This window comes from Stenella coeruleoalba (genome assembly GCF_951394435.1).
Source record: "Stenella coeruleoalba genome assembly, chromosome: 7".
Taxonomy (NCBI): Eukaryota; Metazoa; Chordata; class Mammalia; order Artiodactyla; family Delphinidae; genus Stenella; species Stenella coeruleoalba.
The window spans coordinates 63,435,695-63,456,460 of record NC_137153.1 but is presented as its reverse complement, the minus strand read 5'-3'; the positions used below and the strand labels follow the sequence as shown (position 1 = coordinate 63,456,460).

General features: G+C 38.0%; 1 protein-coding gene across 11 annotated transcripts in view; it reads right to left on the bottom strand.

Annotated features, from left to right (window-relative positions):
• Positions 1 to 20,766, bottom strand: part of PTPRD (protein tyrosine phosphatase receptor type D) — a 2,135,645-nt gene that overhangs the window by 1,501,390 nt on the left and 613,489 nt on the right. For all 11 annotated transcript variants that reach the window (XM_079926376.1, XM_079926379.1, XM_079926370.1 and 8 more), the window contains one exon: positions 7,975 to 8,084. The gene's annotated coding sequence lies outside the window, so the exon portion shown is untranslated. The remainder of the gene's footprint in view (positions 1 to 7,974; positions 8,085 to 20,766) is intronic.

Sequence of the window (20,766 nt, the reverse complement as noted above, 5' to 3'; positions counted from 1 at the left end):
GATATATACAACCTACTCTCAAATGATTAAGAAAGAAAGCATAGAGATTACTAGTATGTTTGTATTACTGAGAAATGAGGCAAATGTTAACTATAGGTAAGAGGTATTGAGGTGTTCCTTGTATTTTTTCCACAACTTTCCTTATGTTTAATTTTGTTCCACATCCAACTATTTTCTAAAAACCAACAGAAAGGTATAAGATAAAGTCAAAGAAATCTCCCAGAATAGAGAAACCAAGAAAAAAGAGAGTTGCAAAATCTGAAGACAGGAAAAGAGTAATCCAGAAGGTCCAATAGCTGACTAATATAAATATAGCTTTTAAGATGAAACTATCAAAGACATTGCACACATTTTTTTTTTAGCACAGAAGAAAAGTCACTTTCCAAAATGAAGTTAATCCCATATCAAAGCACACCATCACGAATTTTAATAATCATAAGAGGTTCCTACAAAGAGAAAAGAAAAACAAAACCCACTACAAATGAAAAGAGAACAGACTAGCATTAGAGTGATATTTTCATAATCATGAGGAAGAATTATTTTCATCTCAGATACTAAAGCATATACTCAAATATCCATCACATGGAAGGGTGGAAGTAAGCCCTCTGAAGACAAGTGTGGATCCAAAATGTGTACTTCTCACACTTTTTTTCCTTTTTGGGGGGAAAGCTATTAGAAGTTGTGTTTCTGGGGGAAAAAAAGAAGTGAGGGATTCAATCAATCAAGAAGGAGTAGTAAGTGCAGTCCAGGAACGAGAAATTCAGAGAAAAACGGACAGAGAGGCATAGAGAACAACCAGATAGATAGGAACAGAATGTATTCCTCCAGCTTTCCATCAATCTCCAGATAATGGAATTTCACAAATATTTTAATAATTCTGTGAACTTGAAATTTGAACCCATTAGTAATCTTATAAGCTTCAAGAAAAACAAAGATCTTATGCTAAAAAACTGTAAACCTGAAAGCAGTATTTACACAGTCATAATAAAGTAAACATTGAATACTGAGTTCAACACAACAATTTGATCCAACACATTGAGAGTATAGTGGAAAGTTAAGTCCTGTGATCAATAGCTGTCCTAAATCCTCTATAAGTATCATAGTAGGGAGTTAATAGGTTATGTTTCGATTTGATAAGTCAAGATAACAATATAAACATAAACTGAAAATAAGTAAAGTGATTACCAAAATAAACAGGTAAGAGTTGAACCTTATTCTTTCCACTGAATGTGACTACAGCACAGACAGGTGTGGAGCAAGATGTGATTCTGTTGCTGTTATGAGCCTCTTAATACTGTCTGATTACTAGATGATGAGTTTCTTTCCTATTTAGAAAATATTAAGAACAAGTCTTAGAGCTCCACAACTGCTTCAACCATTTCAACAATAATGTGCGCTGAGGACTACACAGAAATGTCTGTTCCCTGCCTGAGTTGTGTGGATGTTTTAAAAAGAAACATTGTCCAGTGTTGTGATGTTGTGACATACTTCTGAAAGGAAAACCATCTCCTAACAAATTTCAAAGAACCCAGAAAATGTTCTTGCTGGCTTCTCATTTCTAAAAACAATTGCTTTAAAAATTAAGATTCACGGTCTAAGACAAATTTGAAAGCTAAAGTTTTGTGGGTTTTAGTACAAGGGTAAGAATGCCACATATCTAAGTTTTGTAAAATAATTTGTTTCCATTGTTAAAAATATTTGAAAATGAAGCACATTCTGCCCGCTTTCAATGCCCACCCTGAATAGATGCTATTTATCTGTTAGCCACAAAATTTCAGAGCTTTCACAGGTCCAATGTTTACTGTAATTTGAGTAGCCAACGTTGACTACCAATACCTCTGACCTTAGAGAACAGTATGTACTATGGTACAGATGGTGTTAACTGTTACAGCAGATTACAACAAAATGAATTAGACGATCACACATGTAAGATATGATCACAAATTTTACTGTTGAAGATCACTTATTCTATGTGAGAAAATTCTTCTCATTTATTAAGATTAAAGAACATTGCCTTATCAAACAGGAATCTGCATCTTTCCCTCTACAAGAGATAAATTGTGTACATTTAATATCTACTATTTTCAAGGTCTGAGTTTTCAGCATAGTCTGTCATCTCAAGCATCTGCCATGGATCTCAGGGGAAAGGAGGGCAACTGTTGACGTTTTTGTATCTGAGGTCTTTTTTTTTTTTTTTTTTTTTTTGCGGTACGCGGGCCTCTCACTATTGTGGCCTCTGCCGTTGCGGAGCACAGGCTCCGGACGTGCAGGCTCAGCGGCCATGGGTCACGGGCCCAGGCGCTCCGCGGCATGTGGGATCCTCCCGGACCGGGGCACGAACCCGTGTCCCCTGCATCGGCAGGCGGACTCTCAACAACTGCGCCACCAGGGAAGCCCCCTGTATCTGAGGTCTTTACATCAGATATCTGTATCTGAGGTATATATAGGAGATCTTTGAAAGGGATTGATTTACCTTTGTAGATAACCAGAAAATTATATTTTATCTCAAATATTTTTTTAAAAAATTGTTTCATTTTTATTAAACAGAAATATTGAGTTTGCTGGGCTTTTATTATTTTTCCACCATCTAGTACATGACACTGACCCCTGGATTTTTTTTAACTTCTAACCTTTCCTACTTCTCTTTAATAATCTGACATAACTCCTTCTCACTCATCTTTATCCTCCTGTCTTCCAATGTCCATGTCTCAAAACAATTTTATACTAGCACCTTTTTCTTGCTTTTGTCTTCATCTGTTTCACTCTAATGTTAAATGATTACTAGTGGGAAGAAATTTCAAATCTAAATACCAGGCTCCAACTTCTAAGTTTTTCAGTTTCATGTTTCTAACTCTTATCTCATACTTCTACATACTGTAATATTCTGCCACTATGTCAAGCTCTCAAAAACTCAGTATAAATAAAATACCATTTTTTTAGGGGAACAGTAACTATAAGATACTACTTACATCTTAGAAGAATTACTATGGAAACAATATGATAAAAAGGAAAAACAGTGATTTTTTTTTTTATTGGCCAAGGGGAAAAAGTGAGTGTAAAAAGAGAATAGGCAGGAATATATATATAAAAGAGGATATGAAAGAAGACGCTTAGGACTCAGAAAAATGTTTTACTTCAACAAATATATGCTGAATGAGAACAGGAAATGAGGGAAAAAATGACTTAGTAATTTCTTACAGGTTTAAGAAAGTGACTCAAGTGCTTTGAGAAGACAAAACTATGGTTTAACCCACCAGTCTTTGTTTAGAAAGATAAAGATTACTATCTACATGTTACCATGAAAAGGTATAGATTAAAATAAACATTAACATTTCTCACAAATTTGAGTTCTATTTGTTTCGTGTGAATGGTACATTACAGGAAACTTTTCCAAGATTAATTTTAAAAGTTGCAAGTACTGGTGCTTTGTAACCTTGAGACTAATGTTTACTGTAGAAAATCACATGTAATTGAGTATTGTAGAAAAAGTGTTATGGCATATAAAATATAAAACTTTGGAGGTCAATTTTGCTTATAACTGATATTTAAATACTGCTATGAACATCAGATTGGTAATAACAATGATACGCTCCATGGGTATAATTTCCAAATTAAGCTTAGAAAAAAATTAAAGTGTTTAATTTTAAACAAACAAACATAACAAACAAACATAATAGGTAAGGACTATAAAAATAAATGTCTTGGGCTAACATTGAAGTCCACCAAAATCAATCACCATCCTTTTCAATACTACCACCCTTTATTAAAAAAAAAGGCTTGCTAACTGTCCTTACCTATTTGTTATGTATACAGATATCGTTCCCTCCATCTACAATGCCTGACATGCATCATCCCTGTTATTTATATCAGATTCAAGATAGCTTCAAGAAGTCTTCACAGTTGTTTTAATACAAGTCAAAATGTATCTGTCTTCTGGCAAACAATGTGCTCTTGATTGCTCATTATCTTTGGCATCTAACACTAATAAGTTACCTCACTATACATAGTATGTATCTGCATTGTAAGATAATATTTAATACTATCTGCATATAGAGCGTATCTCCTTTCCTGGAGGATAGTCACTTGAAGGCAGAAATACTTTATTGATGTCTATATACCCCACAGGTCTAGGGAAATACAATGTCCATAGCAGATGCTTAAAATTGTGTGAATCATTTCAGCTCTTGGTTATTGAGAACCATCACTGAGAGTCAGTGCCTTTTTTCCCAGCTCTGACGTATTCTCATGTAACTCACATTTTCTTGAGAAATGTGAATAAAGGACAGAGAATAAGCCTGGTTGAGACTTTTGGTTTGCAGTGATCTAATTCTCCCAAATTTTACTACACATTATTTGACACTAAGTGGTTTCACTGTGATCAACATATATTTTGATTTATCTTAGATATATATTCATGAATGACTAATGAACACTAATTCATATGAAAAAGTTCTCACCATGTGATAATTTCCAATATTTTATTATAGTTTGCAAAATATCCTCATTATAGTACTTCAGCAAATGTAATTTCAACTGCTAAAATATTCAACATGACTACAGTTGTTGGCAATATTAAATAATTCTTGTTGCTATGTGATGTTAGTTACAGCTTAAATTTCAAGTCATGGAGTATTATTAATATTATATGGTTAGAAATAATTTCCAGATGAATCAATGTTATCTTAATATTCTGTGTCTTTAATTTTTGTACCGCATTTATTTTGTGAGTGGGTTTCATAAAAGACAGTTGCTTGGTGTTGCGAAGCTCATTATCTTGGGATTTTATCCAGAGCTGAATTCCCTTTGTGATCAAAGGTCGAAGAGAACACATCCTAAGCTATTGAACCATGCTGATTTCATGGGCAGGCCATATATAGTAAAATGAGAAGGAGGGAACTTTCTCTGCAAATACTTAAAGATACTTTACTGAAAAGCAAAGACATTTTGCACAGGAACAAGTAGAAGTAGTCTCTATAATGTGTGTATGTGTGTGTGTGTGTGTGTGTGTGTGTGTGTGTGTGTGTGTGTGTGTGTGTGTGTGTGTGTGTGTGTGTGTGTGTGTATACACACATATATACGCATTTGTGTGTGCTTTGCTAAGTAAAATAATTTTAGAGTTGGTAGCAATCAATCAATGCTCACACCTGCAAAGTGCTTAAACATTTATAAAAGGCTCCCACAGACATTCTATTAGTTGACTTACAGAATGGGAACAATTTATAACAACGAGTAATTTCAGCCTCAGAGGCTTAAAGAGAATGTTATGCTCTGGGCTTCGTAACTCATTCATGGCAGGGTAAATATTTGAACCCAGGTCAGTTTATACTATATCTCTCCGCCACACCCATGTTGATGTGTTGATAACTGAACTACCATTGAGTTTTTCTGCCCCTCGTCTAGTTTCCACTTAATGTTAGTTCACACATTTATAATGTGCATATTGGCGATAGAAGCAAAGATCAATAATGAAGAGTACATTCGTTGATGGTAAAAATTTTTCTCCCTTTTCCTATGTTGATAAAAACAAACTTGCCCCTTCTGTCTGTTAGGGATCACTCAGGCCTACTCAGTCAATCTAGACAGCCCTTCACATATACTCTTGCCTTTCAAGCAGGGTTTTGCTCTTTCAGATTTGATACTGGGGAGGGTGAAAAGAGGAGATCCCATTAGAAAGGAATCTGAAGGAACGAGGTGAGAAACATCCGTGAAAAGGATTATCTGTGATTCATTTGCTATATTGAGCTAGTGACCAAGTAGAGTATGGGTTCATATAGAGTTATACATTTGGGTATATTGAAGCCTTGGGTGTCAGTGTGATCACCCAAGCAGAATATGCAGTAAGAATAAAAAGGGCAAAGGATGGACCTAGAGACACAGTCTATGGGGAAGATAGATACAGGGAAGTTTGAAAGAGAACACTACCAGTGTTCTTCACAAAGTTTTTTTTTTTTTAAGATGTTCACATGAAAATTAAAGTTATTTCAACTTTCAGATAAACGTACAACTTATGCGTCACTGAAGTCAGAAAAATTAAGAATTGAATAATATGGTAATGAAAGTAACTGAAAGATTTGACAAATATTTTCTTGTTGTGACTACCTATACAATGATGCATTATTTTAAAAGGCAGTGATATTTACAAAGTGTATGATAAATGATAGAATAATCAATTTGATATACTAAATGCTAACTTTCAACAAATATGTTAACATACAAATTTACTCAATGTGTAGCATTTATGGGATAATTTTCTACAAAATGAAAATTAGAATAAGGTAAGTGAGCATATGTACATTTATCCATTTCAACTAGTCAAACTTAGTTATTATCAATACTAATGAAAGCACATTTCCATATATTTAGCCTTCAAAACCCTACTCAAATTTTATCCCTTCTTTGGCATCTTTACACATTTAATTAAATAGGCATCAATTGTCTTCATTATCTAAAACTCATTTACTTAAACAAAAAAGTTAGGTATTTTTTTCTTATTATCAACTAATACATATAGTAACCTATATACACATGCCATTATGTTTAAACACGTACAGGATTTTACTTCCATCCTGTTTTGTAACCTCATTCTTTTTTTTAATCTCTGGAAAACATGGTGGTGATTTTTTCATGACCACTTTCTACAATACCTTTTCTTATGAAAAACTTTGATGATTCATTTTAAGTTTTTTATTTTCTGGCTATCAATATACATTGTGAAGATATCAGAAAAGTGTTAAAAATAAAAATAGAATAAAAATCATGTATGTCTCTTTTCTATATCATTTTCTCTATAAATACACAAATGTTATCTATAAAGAATGTTTAATCTGCTTTTTCAGTTTTAAAAGTATACCTGCTCCTTCTTCCATATCATAAATATTCTTCTAAACTATCTGTTTGAATAGATCTATAGAATTTCACTCTTTGAAAAAAATCTATTTGATAAATACTATCCAATTAAGGATTTGGGCTGTTCATTATTTTCACTGATACTACAACAGACTGAGAAATATCCTTTAAATCTTTTCATACATCCATAATTATTTTCTTACATTAAATCACTAGATATAGAACTGCTATTTATTAATATATTTGATAAATAGACTAAGTATTTATTGCATGTTTCTTCTATCTTTTATAGCACTTGCCATACTATTCTGGGATTGGCTTATCTTTTTTACTCATCTTTGAATTTGTGGAAGGCAGATATTCTATATAAATTAAGACGTGTATAGGTCCTAGTATCTAGGTCTTAAAAAGTATAACATTTTTAAAATTAAATTGTATAAAATATATTCTGCCCCTGAAAACTATAGTGTATTACTCTAGTCAACCCACGTAAGTTTTATATTCATGTGTCTAGGTGATATATACATTCTGGCTTATGAATTCATGAAGGTACAGACTCAGGGAGGATTGTAATTAGAAGCTGTGCAGCAAAAGGTGTATTTGACCTTAACTTTTGATCTCTTGAAAACCAGAAATCAAAGATTCTTTTGAATTACTGGATTATCTGCCTGCTCTAATGACATGACTCTGCAAGTGACAAAATTCAGGGTCCTTAAGGGTAACTCAGCCCTTAGGTGCCTGCCATTAAGGAGGGTCTGAACCAATGTGTCAGTTTGAAATGCTTAATATGTAACTCTGTGTTCCCACTTAGGTCACATAGAAATAGCCTTCCCTCCTTACCCCCAAGTGTTATATGAAGTTTTATCTTTTATTCTACTTATACTTCAGGCATTGACCCTCATTTCAGAAAGAAACCCATCCTTAACTACCTGTTCTATTACTTAAAGTTAAAAAGAAGAAAGAATATCCAATGACTTTAAAGCACTACAGAATTTTACAACTACTATAATCTTTTAAAGAAATGCCATAGCCCGATATCTTAAAAGGCTCAGTGGAGTTACTTTATGAACTGTGTGTATATAGGAGTATGAAAGATGCACATACTATGTCTTGGAGAACTGAACTCACCTGGACCTGAAGCCCATCACTTTCTTCAATGCTGGTGCCAACATGCCATCAGTCAGACACCCTTAACTAGAGTTATCATGGGCCAGGAACTGCTTGCTTTTTATTCCCACCTGGAACAAAATACAGCGTCAGTCACATTTTGTTCATGTTCCTTCAGCATAATAACATATTCATTGTGTTATCTTTTCCTGTCACGTTAGACTCTCATTTATCAGAATGCTCAACACAAAGGAAAGAAGTGTAAACTCTTCACCTCTATAATTCACACCTCAGTGATTAATACAGCACCTGTGTGAGTCAAAGGGACCATGGACATTTTATTTCCTATAAAATGTTCCTTATAAAAGATTATTTTAGTGCACTTATTACTCTCCATTTGGTTTAATTGATGTGTTAATTTAGGAAGCCATTTTCTATACATTGTCCTCAGAGACTGTAAGTCAAAATACATTTTTAAACCCCAGAAAGAAGCTAATGTTGAAAATATTTCAGTTTCAGAATTCCTTTTTTTTCCCCACCACAAAAAGGAATCTCAGTAGGAAACAGAATTTAATAATGCAATTCCATCAGTTTGATGCCTGCCCTATTTTAAACTCTTCAAATTGAGAGACATTGACGAAGAACACTCATGTTTCCTCAAATGCACCAGGGTGTTGCTGCTTTGGAACACAAGATGAAAATAGACCTTTCAACTACTTGATAAAATTACAGCCTTCGTTAAAACCTCAGAGCTGAGTTGCCTTTGTGAATGGGGTGTGTTAGGACCTTCCAGTCCCCACAGTTAGAGCCACCTAATCTCCCCAGTGCTCTCAGCCATACTCCAGTCCAATGCACACTCGGGAGGTTTAAGGAAACATCCAAGAGATATAGCAGTATGCCAATTGTGCTGCCATTTGTCCAGCCAGCACTTGCTTTGCCTTTGACCCCTTCCCCGGGATCTGGAGTTTACCCTGAACTTAATCTCAAGATGGGGCTCCTGCTATTTGCTGACCTTCCTCCTGCTGCTCACTGCCTAGCCAAACCCTCAGAACCAGGGCTGAGCAGGTGGATCTACCTGCCAGGGCTCCCTCTTTCTTCTTGCTATACCTTCTTGGCACTAATTGCTTATTTGACTCACCACCTGATACCTGGCACCACCCTCTGTGAGTGAATAACGTGGCTCCATGTACTTCAATACATGCAAACCCTGTCTTCAAGGGTCAATTTAGCAACCACCTGTTTTGTCCTATCTTGCTATTCACTTGGATTAAGAGTTTCTGTCTAGGTAGTGCAATGGCAAACATGCAAGAAAGGTCTCCTTGGATTCCTTTATAGAACCCAAACCTTAAGAATGATTGTTCTTTCCTTGAAGTCCTCTTAAAATTCAGATTCCTCTCTGTCTGGAATCCATCCCATCCCTTTCATGTCTTAAACTACTGCGACAATAGACTTTCATCAGCTCTCACTTAGATTAATAACTTCCTAAATGTTGCTATGGTGCCAACTGAAAACAGATGGCACTTTAAAATTAGGATAATTTGAAGAGACTTTAATAAAAAACTTATTTACAAAACAGTGGGTGGTATGTAAGGAAACCGCAAGGGAAGGTGAGTTGTTCTCACCCCAGGCCTGCAGGGACAAGAACACGGAACAGTTACTGTCACCTAGGAGTCAGGCATGCAGAGAAGCCCTCCTGGAGATTAGCAGCGATCTTTCCTTGGGAGTCCCAGGTAGCACAATAGCTCTACCTACATGTATAACTCTAGACAAATAACCTAATTTTTTTATTTCTCAGTATCATTATCTGTACAATGGGGATAATATGTACTTCAGAGTTTTGTTACGATTAGACGGCATAGGGTAGCTAGAGCACATACCAAGTACTTAACATTAGCAGTAGTGGCAGTAATTCCTCCCAAAATGTAAACACACACACACACACAGTCTCGCTGACGTCTTCAGCCCTTGTTCCAACAGTCCATGTGTTTAAGTCTGATTTTCCTAAGTGTTCTCCCTTCTACTTAAGAATTTTTTCTCCCCCCCACCCGCCATGCCAACCCCTGTTGCCTAGAAAATTCTTACTCAGATTTTAAAGTCTGTAATATGATGTGAAGGCTCTCTCTGGTCTCTCTCAGGAAAGGGGAACCATGCCCTGTTTCTCCATGACACACATCACTCCGCAAAGCAATTAGACCATGCTTGTCCTCTTAGTTGACTGTGAACTCCCTGAGGGAAAGAAAAGCTTAGGTCTGACAGATCTGTATCCTCAGAAGGAGGTTCATTGTCCCTCAGAAGGAGGTTCATTGTCAGATTCTTAGTAGATACTCAATAAATATTAAGTGAATAAATCAATAGGTATTACTAGATTAAGTCTGTTACAATGTAAGGAAAAGGCTCAGTAACTCCTTCCTTCTTTGCCCATAACCTGTAACCAACCTGTAACCAACTGCTCATGGTGGGGACTAAGAAAGTCAAGAAAACTGAAGAGATCCCAAAGGAAAATCCAAGCAACTTTGTCCTTTTTCCTGGGACAGCCTTGCTGGAAAATTCACCTCATTCATTTCAAGTGTGCCAGAAGCACTAGTCCTAATTGAATTCATTCAGTAACTCAAAAAACTACTTAACTCCGACTACAAACACCTCTATGTATCTGATGCCTTAGAGTAATAAAACAACCAGTTGAAATGCCAACATTCTCTCAATGAGTAACCAAAAGCTTTTCCCCTCCAATTAAATATATTCTGCTTTGTGAATAGGTCATTAATTTGCATCAGTCTAAGTCTCACAAAATGGTATAAAGGACAAAGTCTCACTCCCACTTGCTTCCATCCCTTTCCATTTGTCACCATCAACAAGACAACATTTACTGGCATCTGTGTGCCCTTGCTAAATTTCTTCCTGCAAATACAGTTACGTATGTGTATTCTCACTCCTCACCCCCCCCCTTAAAAAAACTGTATGCCTTACCCACTACTCTGAGCCTTTTTTTCCCACCCAAAGTAACTTTGAGGTCTTTTATACCAGCAAATAAACAGTATCTTCATCATAGTCAGCTTCATGTATTTCTGTCCTGAAATACCGTAAGTTCTTTAACCAGACTCCCCAAAGATTTGTTTTTCAAAACTTTCACTGTTTTTAAGAGGCTACAGTAAATGACTTAGTATAAGTGAGTAAGTATCTCATAGGTCCCCCCATCTGTAGGATACATTCCTACAAGTATGTAGAGGGAGGTCAAAGGTGAATGCATTTGTAACTTTCAAATAGATTGACAAATGACCCTCCTTGAGAATCAAACAAATTTACGCTCTCACCAGCAGTCTTAAAAATTATGAGTGGGTTTAGTATCTTTTAGATACACAATATCTCTTGTTATCTTTGTGAAATTTCTATCAGTCTTCACCATTTTTATCACTCCAACTGCAGTTCAACACATTCTTTCTTATACTGTGTGTTTTCAAAATGAAGCAGTCATTAATGACATGAGCAAAATATTCCTCTATGTTTAGGTTTTTTTAAACGTTTGGGCCCAGCTTCCTGCAATCCTATACATTCTGGAAAGCTCAACATCAGAAAGAGGTCCCACAGTGTCCTCTGGTGGCAACCTGCTTTATCGCATCTTCCCTGCATTAACTTTGGGGCAGAAGGTTGATATCAGACTCTGTTAGCCTCTTAGCCTAGGTCAAGTCTCTTCACCCCTAACACAATATGAAACTACACCCATGACTTTAGAGCTAAGTCAGCCTTTAAGGAACCAAATTTGTGCTTTCAACAAATTGGTGGGTGTCCTAATAGGCAGGGTTCATTTCTTTTGTTTTTTTGTATTTTCTTTTTCCCCTAGTTGCTTTTAAATATGTCCTGGAGTACATTCTCAGTGAGCTGCAGTGCAGGCTTGTATGGGCAGTCAGGCTCTGCTTCAGCCTTCCATCTCTATCAGTGAAATCCAAAGGACTATCAATCACTCTGTAGAAGTTCTAGTACTAAAAATATCAAAGCCAGCTTAGTCAGAAACCTGAAATTCATTTCATTTCATTCATTCATTCCACAAGTATTTGGAATACTACATGCAGTGTCCTAAGCGCTTGTGAATTTTTCAGTAAAGAAAGTAGACAAAAAATCTGTCTTCTTGGAGCATGTCTTCTAGTTGGAGGAAACAGAAAACACGAAATTAAGCAAATACACCATATTAAAAGGCATGGGTCTGTGAGAGAGTATATGGGGGAGGGGGCTGTTTCAACTTGAACTAGAAAGAGAGAGGGTTGGCCTCTTTGAGACAGTAGCATCTGAGTGCTAACTTGAAGGAGGGACAGGAACTGTGCAGTCCCCAGGAGGAAGGGCCTCCTAGGACACGGAGGCAGCCTGAAGGCCATAGCCTACTTGGTAGGTGTAGCAGTACACACGACAAGGATGCCCTTTGAGAATGAACAGACCTTTCCACCCAGCTGCTAGGAATGCTGTCAAACGTCAGCCCCAGTTCTTATCCCACTTTGAAACTGGCCTAAGCTGGTTGTGCTGTGTCACCAAGGCTTCCCTCAAGGTCAGCCTTGCACCCCATGATTAGTGGATGCCAAGCGTAAAGGTCTGGTCTGTAGTTACAAGGCAGGACAGCTCCCTGGGTTGCTGGCTGAGGCTTTTGTGGAGATCGCAGTGAAGCCCATTTTGCTTGCCTACCCCTACTTTCTTCCCCTTTCTCTGACAGGTGTTGATCCCCAGAACACTCCCCATAAACTTCCTGCATACTCCTTTGTTTCAGTGTGTGCAGCTAGGTATCAAATCAAATAAAGCATTAATTCTTACAAGTATTTAGTCAGTGTCTACCATAAGCTAGCACTAATTTTGGTGCTTAGAATATAGCAGTTAAAAAAATTGTTTTTTCATATGAAGATTAAATTAGTACAGAAGGCAAATTTAATAAGATACATCGTAAATAACATAGCAATTAATGCTAAGGCCAAAAACAATCAAAAGTCTATAAGCAATGTCTGGGAGGAAAGTTGCAATTTTTTTAATTGGAAAATTTTTAATCAGTAACTTTGTATAAAATTGAAGTATATGCAATTTCATAGATAAGAGTCAGGCAAATTCTTACAAAGTCAAAATTTGAGTAAAGACCTGATGGAAATGAGGGCATCAGCGTTGTGGATAACTGGGAGAAAGCATTCTAGGCACAGGAAACATGAAGGACAAAGTGTCTGAGATTAGATTGTTTAAAAAACAGCATGAGGACTTCCCTGGTGGCACAGTGGTTAAGAATCTGCTTGACAATGCAGGGGACACCAGTTCAATCCCTGGTTCGGGGAGATCCCACATGCCACAGAGCAACTAAGTCCATGTGCCACAACTACTGAGCCTGCGCTCCAGAGCCCGCGAGCCACAACTACTTAAGTCCGTATGCCTAGAGTCCGTGCTCTGCAACAAGAGAAGCCACCACAATGAGGAGCCCGCACACCACAATGAAGAGTAGCCCCTGCTCGCCGCAACTAGAGAAAGCCCACGCACGTGCAGCAACGAGCGCAGCCAAAAATAAAATAAAAACCAGCACGAGATCCAATTTGTTAGGAACAGATTGAGACAGAAGAGAAGAGGAAGTCGGAGAGTAATGAAGAGACATTATCTAAAACTGAGTAGGTTATCACAGGCATTAGAGATACATCTCCAAATGAGATGGCAAACCAATGGAGGAATCTGAGTAGAAACCGAACAGGATGTCTCTGGCTGGATTTTGAGAAGAGAATGTAAGGGAATAAAGTCAGAAGCAGGGAAGCAAGACTACTGCAGCAATCTAGAAAAGAGATGAACGTGGCTTGAACGCGAGCAGAAACAGTAGAGGCGGCAAGGAATGGTTAGAATATGGATGTATCTGAAGACAGAAAAGATGGGATTTGCCAACAGGTGCTTCATCTAATATCCCACATTGAACAATCCCATGGTTTCAGATCTGATCACAATAGGGAAAACAATGTTGGCATCTACTTGAAGCAAAGCTTAGAGAGAATTAAAGGGATCCATTGTAAAATTGGTCATTTCCAAATGCCCATTAGGCATTTAAATGAAGATATCAAATAGAGAGCTAGGTAAACGTACCTGAGATTGGTGTGTGTTGGGGGGGGGCAGTGCCTAGAAATGTAGATTTCTAAGTAATTAGAACACAGATGTTACTAAAAAGCCCCGAGATAAGGAGTGAGTATGGTTTGGAAAGAAAGAGGTCCAAGGACTGAAGCCTTGGGTACTTCAACTTTTATTAGAGATTCAAAGAGTGAAGAGAAACCAGCAAAGAATGAAGTGGCTAGTGAGGTATGCAGGGAAGTTAGAGAGTGGTGTTCCAGAAGCGGAGAGGAAATTGGTTAAAATAGCAGAGAATGTTCAACTGTGTCAACTCTAGCTGATAAGTCATGTGAGATGAAGGCTGGGGATTGTGGTTTTTTTTTTTTTTTTTTTTGCATTATGCGGGCCTCTCACTGCTGTGGCCTCTCCCGTTGCGGAGCTCGGGCTCAGCGGCCATGGCTCACGGGCCCAGCCGCTCCGCGGCATGTGGGATCTTCTCGGACCGGGGCACGAACCCGTGTCCCCTGAATCGGCAGGCGGACTCTCAACCACTGCGCCACCAGGGAAGTCCCTGGGGACTGTCATTTTATTTACAGCATAGAGATCATGGGTAACCGTGATAAAATGAATCTTAGTGAAATGGTGAGGAGGATGTTAGAATAGTGAGGAATAAAGACAAGTGCAGAGGGGAGATATTGAAGAGCATGTACACTATTTTCATGTACAAGTTAATGCAGACCAGATTTACCTCAAAAAGCAAGCCTTAGTAAGTTAAGACATAGAAATCCTACAAATTATGTTCCCTCAATACAATGGAAATAAGTTGAAAGCCAGTAATAAGAGGATAACACACAAACCAACATTTATGTCTGATTTTTTTAAAATGTAAATAACTAGACAAGAAATATCAGTTTAATTTAAAAACAATATAAACTGAATGACAATAGAACTACTATGTATCGAAGCCTGAGAAGCCTTTTGGATCCTTTCCCTCTCTCCCATGTTTCCCCTTCACAAGCTGAATATTGCTTCTAGAAAAGTACTTAGATTTGCCCCACAAGCAAAAATCACCGTTTTGTACCTTACTTCTAAAATAATTTGACTATGTGCTCATCTTCCTCACTAGGCTGTAGGCAATTTCAAAGCAAGTCCTTACTCTTTTTTTTTTTTTTTTTTTTCGGTACGCGGGCCTCTCACTGTTGTGGCCTCTCCCGTTGCAGAGCATAGGCTCTGGACGACGCGAAGGCTCAGCGGCCACGGCTCACGGACCCAGCCACTCCGCGGCATGTCGGATCTTCCCAGACCGGGACACGAACCCGTGTCCCCTGCATTGGCAGGCGGACTCTCAACCACTGCGCCAGCAGGGAAGTCCCTTACTCATTTTGATAATACGTAGCACTCGGCAAAACAGCTAAGTAGATGGGCAGTACTCAACACATGCCTATTTAAAATGAATGAAAGAGATGAATTCATGGACAATTACATGTATTACAACTTGGCAAGTAGAACTGAGGGATGTACAAAGTCAGTGTATGGCTGAAAGATGTACATTACTGAGTGGCATGTAGGACGTCAATTAAATTGTGTGGAATTAATTTTTTAAGAAAAATTCACTCTTCAAACTAGCTGCAAAAATAAACTTACAGAAAAAGTGCAGGGTTCAATAGCTGCTTACCAACTCCCAAAGGGATGCACTCCTGGGGCTTGCTCTGACCTTTCACCTGGCTCTTCCTGATGCGTACTCTTACTACAGAAGGGAAACACATTTTTTTTTTTCAATTGCACGTCTCCAAACTACTGCACCCCCAAACTTCCCCCATAGATTTTAGCTTCCTGGAGTACAATTTGGTCAGCACGAAGGCTGAAAAGTTTCTCACATAAATCCCTTAATGTCTTGACAGACATCTAAGCTCTAAAGCTACCTATGTTGTTTTTCCCAATTCATGCCTGGAAACAAAGATATTTGCACAATAAAATTAGAAGTAAAAACTCATACGAGTCCCCCATAACATAAAATGTTTTAATTGAAGCAAAATGGTCTGTGAAGCAAAACTATGAATATGTGCTGACTCATTCTTTTTTATAATATAAATGACAGAATGAATAATGATTATATGCATGAAAATCCTGAATTTGGAAGCCATGCAGAGTTCTATTTGCTTATGAAAACCAGAAAATGTCTGAAAATATAAAAGGAGATTAGCCCAAGAGCCTAAAAATACCACCAAAAAAATCATCTTTTATAAAAAAAATTACTTGGTTGAGCTAAAGAATTATTTCCCTTTATCATGTAATTCTACATATAGAAGAAGTTTATTCAATATGGTGAGCAGTTTGATTATACCAATTCCTCATTAAGCTTTCAACAATGCACCTTGGAATACTATATTAAACTTAGGTGTCAAAATCCTTTGCTAGTTATATTTAACATGGGCTCTCAGGATGACAATAAAATTAAAACTGTGGCATGTACGCAGTGAAAGGCCAAGTTCGATTTTCATCCTCATTCTTGGTTCTCAAGACTAAACTTATCTTCTAAGAAGAGACCTTTTCTTCACATAACATTGTGAAGCTAGGCAAATACTTTTTGCACATAAAGACCTGAGTAATGTGCCTATCGAGTTTATTTTATTAAATTGGCCATCCCTGAGAGCGAATAACTCTATCTCTACAGCGAAAAAAATCAAGAAAGGTGGCAATAGAGGAAGACGACTATTCAGGAACTTCATTAGTCTGGAAGGAAGCTATAGTCTCCTTGTTGAAGGAATATCCTGCTTGCAAAGTATCACTTTTTTTTCCCCTTGACTTTATTAGGGGAACAGAGAGAAGGCAAAAATGAAAATTCAGAGCATGAAGAGTCGCCAGGATGTCTGTTGATGATCCTATTAGTTGTTTGCCTTTTGTGGTCCTCATTGCGCAAGACCCTATTTCAAAGTCAACTTTATGAAGATGAGACTATTCCCCTCAAAGTACAGGTAGTTGTTCCCTTTACTGTAGTTAGCTGCACTGTCATTTTCTATCAGCACAATTATCACTGTTTTGTTTGTTTTGTTTTGTTTTTAAACAGGGCTGTCCTTGCTCATGAAATAAGAATATTTCAAGAAGAGATATGCATCCCTTATTGCTGCCACTCTTTTCTCCTCCTATCTGCCCTCAACCCACTCCATCTCCGGGACCTAATATCATGCCTGGAAAACAGTAAGTTATTTTGAGTGCTTAGTGATAAAATGGCTGAAGAAAACGTGAAAAATGTCTAAGTTAAAGGCAAGAAAAAGCAAAATTTAGAGAGAAGTTAAAAGTCAAATAGCCATGCACTTCCAGCTTCTCTTTAGAGATTCATTTGTTTACTTGATGACCTACTAGTCTGCTACATCTATTTCTTACAAAGGTATAATTTTAAGGATGAATATGCAGTACTTAGCCAAACATTTTAAAAAGTGTGCCCAACAAACTTCTGTGATCCAATGGCAGTGACTCAGAACCATTGTTACAAAAGAGAGAGGACGATATCGTCAGCCTAACACTCCCACCAAAATTGACAGTGCCATGTAAGACATGCTCTGAGTAGGAGCAAAGGAAGAGAGGATTGAAGAGATTTTATGACAATGAGAGGATAACTGCAAAAAACAAGATGACAGTCAAAGTGTAAAAGCTATTTGAAATGAAATTAAAACATCTAGTAGTACAGTTACACTGTATAAATAAAAGAACATTCAAGAGCAGTGAGAAAAATAATAATATTAAAGTGCACTGTAACTGATACAATGGCAGGATGGTGGCTATAAGATTCCTGCGGTAGGGTGAAGGGTAACCAATACAAGAAAACAAGATGTTTAGAAAAATTATAAGTTACATAAAGTTCAAACAGAAGGGCAAAAAGATAGCATCAATGATTTTTTGATGTATTTCATTTTCCCCTCTAGGATCTTTGTAAAATCTTCAATCACAAAATGTTTTCATTAATGAATATTTGAGTTCCCAATTCTTTATACTTTAAGTAGTAGGTATTTCTAAACGTTTTAAAAGGTTTTTAAGATTGAAACTAAAGCCCAGCATTCTCCACACCAGAGCTTCCCATCCTTCACAGGATATGTAGGCTTTTAAAATTATCTTCCCCTATATTTCCTTTCCTCATTTCATTTGTCCTTTATTTTTCTTACCTGGGAGTGTCCCTCATAACACTAGTAGGACAATTATTTGTTCTGACTTCTGGACAAATTGGGTTAAAGACAGTGGGAAACATGCAGGACACTGGACATACTCTGAAGAAGGATCTGGGGGCTGGATTAGTCATTGGTCTGAAAGTAACAGATGCCATTTCTGGTTGTGTTTAGGGTGGGGATAATCCATGACACGCAAACACAATGCAAGCACTAAGGCTTTTTTTTTAACCTGTGGTTAATTAGGATCAAATGTAGGATAAAGGTTAAATACTAGCTATTTGTAGCCCTCTAATAGTACAGGGACAATGATAATTGTGGAGAGATCCGGCTTCTGTTAAATGAATTAGAAGCCTTCATTCAGATAAAAGGAATAGGCTCAGGATATCCAACTCTAACCCAAATCAAGCCATAAAAGTCCAAGGTCCTCTACTAAAGATTTTGAAGATAGTCTCATCTCCTTGAGTTGAAAGGCAGACGGCTCTGAAAAATCAGACCTAAGATTTAATTGCAAAGGTGGAAGAAATGCACAGGAAACCAAGTGTGGGGAGACCTGTAGCAAAGTCATGGCCCTTAAACAGTGTGGGAAAGGAAGTCCTATGAGGGGACTTTTGAGTAGATGAGCCTGCAAATTTTGAACTCCTGAATTCCTCTGAATTCTCTGGGTCAGTAACAGCAGTGCCCTTGGTCACTGAGAAAAGTCACAACTCCCCTTGCCTGGGCAATTTATAAGGATATTACTTAAAATTAGATATTTCAAAAGATAATGTTAGGGCTTCCCTGGTGGCACAGTGGTTGAGAGTCCGCCTGCTGATGCAGGGGACACGGGTTCATGCCCCGGTCCGCGAAGATCCCACATGCGCGGAGCGGCTGGGCCCGTGAGCCATGGCGGCTGAGCCTGCGCCTCCACCTTGCTCCGCAGCAAGAGAGGCCACAACAGTAAGAGGCCCGCACCGCAAAAAAAAAAAAAAAAAAAGAAAAATAAGATGTTATTCTCCTCAAGATCCCAGGCTACAACCCTTCCTTGCCTTCAGGCTAATCACAAGGGTGAGGTCTCAGCACAATCTGAATGGAGAAGTGCAATCTCTGCTTTGGGAGAAAATAGTTTATACACCCAAGGACTGCAGTACCTAGCTAATATACTAGGGCAGGAGCCAAGGTTAAACCTGTGGGAGTCTATTCAGTTCATTAGTCCAGAGTCGAGGGGGAGGCAACCTACTGCTGGATAAGCGGAGAATTTGACTCACCGAACCTACTCATCATGTGAATTCAATGTTCAGGCAGGAACACCTGGCCCAAATGTGTGTGTTGGGACAATTCCTTGAAACCTGCACACCATCATGGCCTAGCAGCAAATGAAGTAGAGGTGTTAGGACGTTTTTTGGTAAGGCATTGATGAAGTTCATAGGTTTGGGATGATAGGAAAGTTAGAACAGGTTTATTAGGTTGGAGAACTCACCACCTCATTTGTGTCCCTTGGGGAGCCCAGAGGACCCAGAGCTATTAAAGCAGTGACACAGTACATTGGTGAAAAGGCAAAGAGTAACAAGGAAAGGCTCAAAACGTGGCTACGTTCTGTAGTACAGGTGGAAGGTGGGAGTTTAGTGGGTTCCAGGGTATCAAGGAGGATAATGGGACTGCAGTACAGAAGCCAGGTAAGCATCAGAAGCAAAGTCGAAGTAAAATACTACCATGCGTAGCAACACTACATTGGCTATCATGGTACCTTGCTCCACAGGCATTTCTGGCAACGACTAGTAGACCATGGTGCTCCTTGTGACAGGATTTATATGTAACTGACTAGGGTATTGTTCAATTATAAAAATGGAAAAAAAATTGTGAGCAGAAACCTGACACAAGTCACTGCAGTGGAAAATTGCTGTCCCTCGCCCATTTTCTACAACCAAGTCAGTTCATAGACTTGTGAGTCCATTGACTGAATGGAAGCCTGGCTCCTGTTGAGGTTCTCTGCAACATCACTGTACATACATATTCTTAAAATGTATATACATATATTCCCCGAAGAGTTCCAGGGCCATTTGCCAGACTAAACGTTTACTGGGAAAAAGAGAATACACAGAATTCAGACTGTTTGAATTAAGATCTAACACTGGAAATAAAATACTTGAAATACTATCATATTAGAGTGAGGGCTTATGGAACCCAGGGGATAAATTATGTTTATTCCAAGTCCATCATACAATGTTTCTGATATCTCTACAGATCCATCTAGCAATTATTTCCCTCAGAACATGGAAATTTCATAAATGCATTCACAGGAGTGATAGACTTAACTAGCGGCACTCCCACATTGGTTCCCAAAGCTGTGGGGTAAGGAACATTATGGTAGCAAGCAGAGAGTGGAAGCCCCTGAGAATGTCCCTTACAATTTTACCCAAGACAGTAAGTCACGTGCAGTAACGAATCTTAGAATTACAGAAATTAGTGGTACCAAAGACCTAAAGAATGCAAAGGTGGTGGTTCACATTATATACCCATTCATCTGTTTTGTTCATGAATTTTTTTTTTTTTTTTTTTTTTTTAAAGGTCATGATTGAGATGGTTAATTGTGTGTGTCAACTTGGCTGGGCCATGCTGCCCAGGTATATGG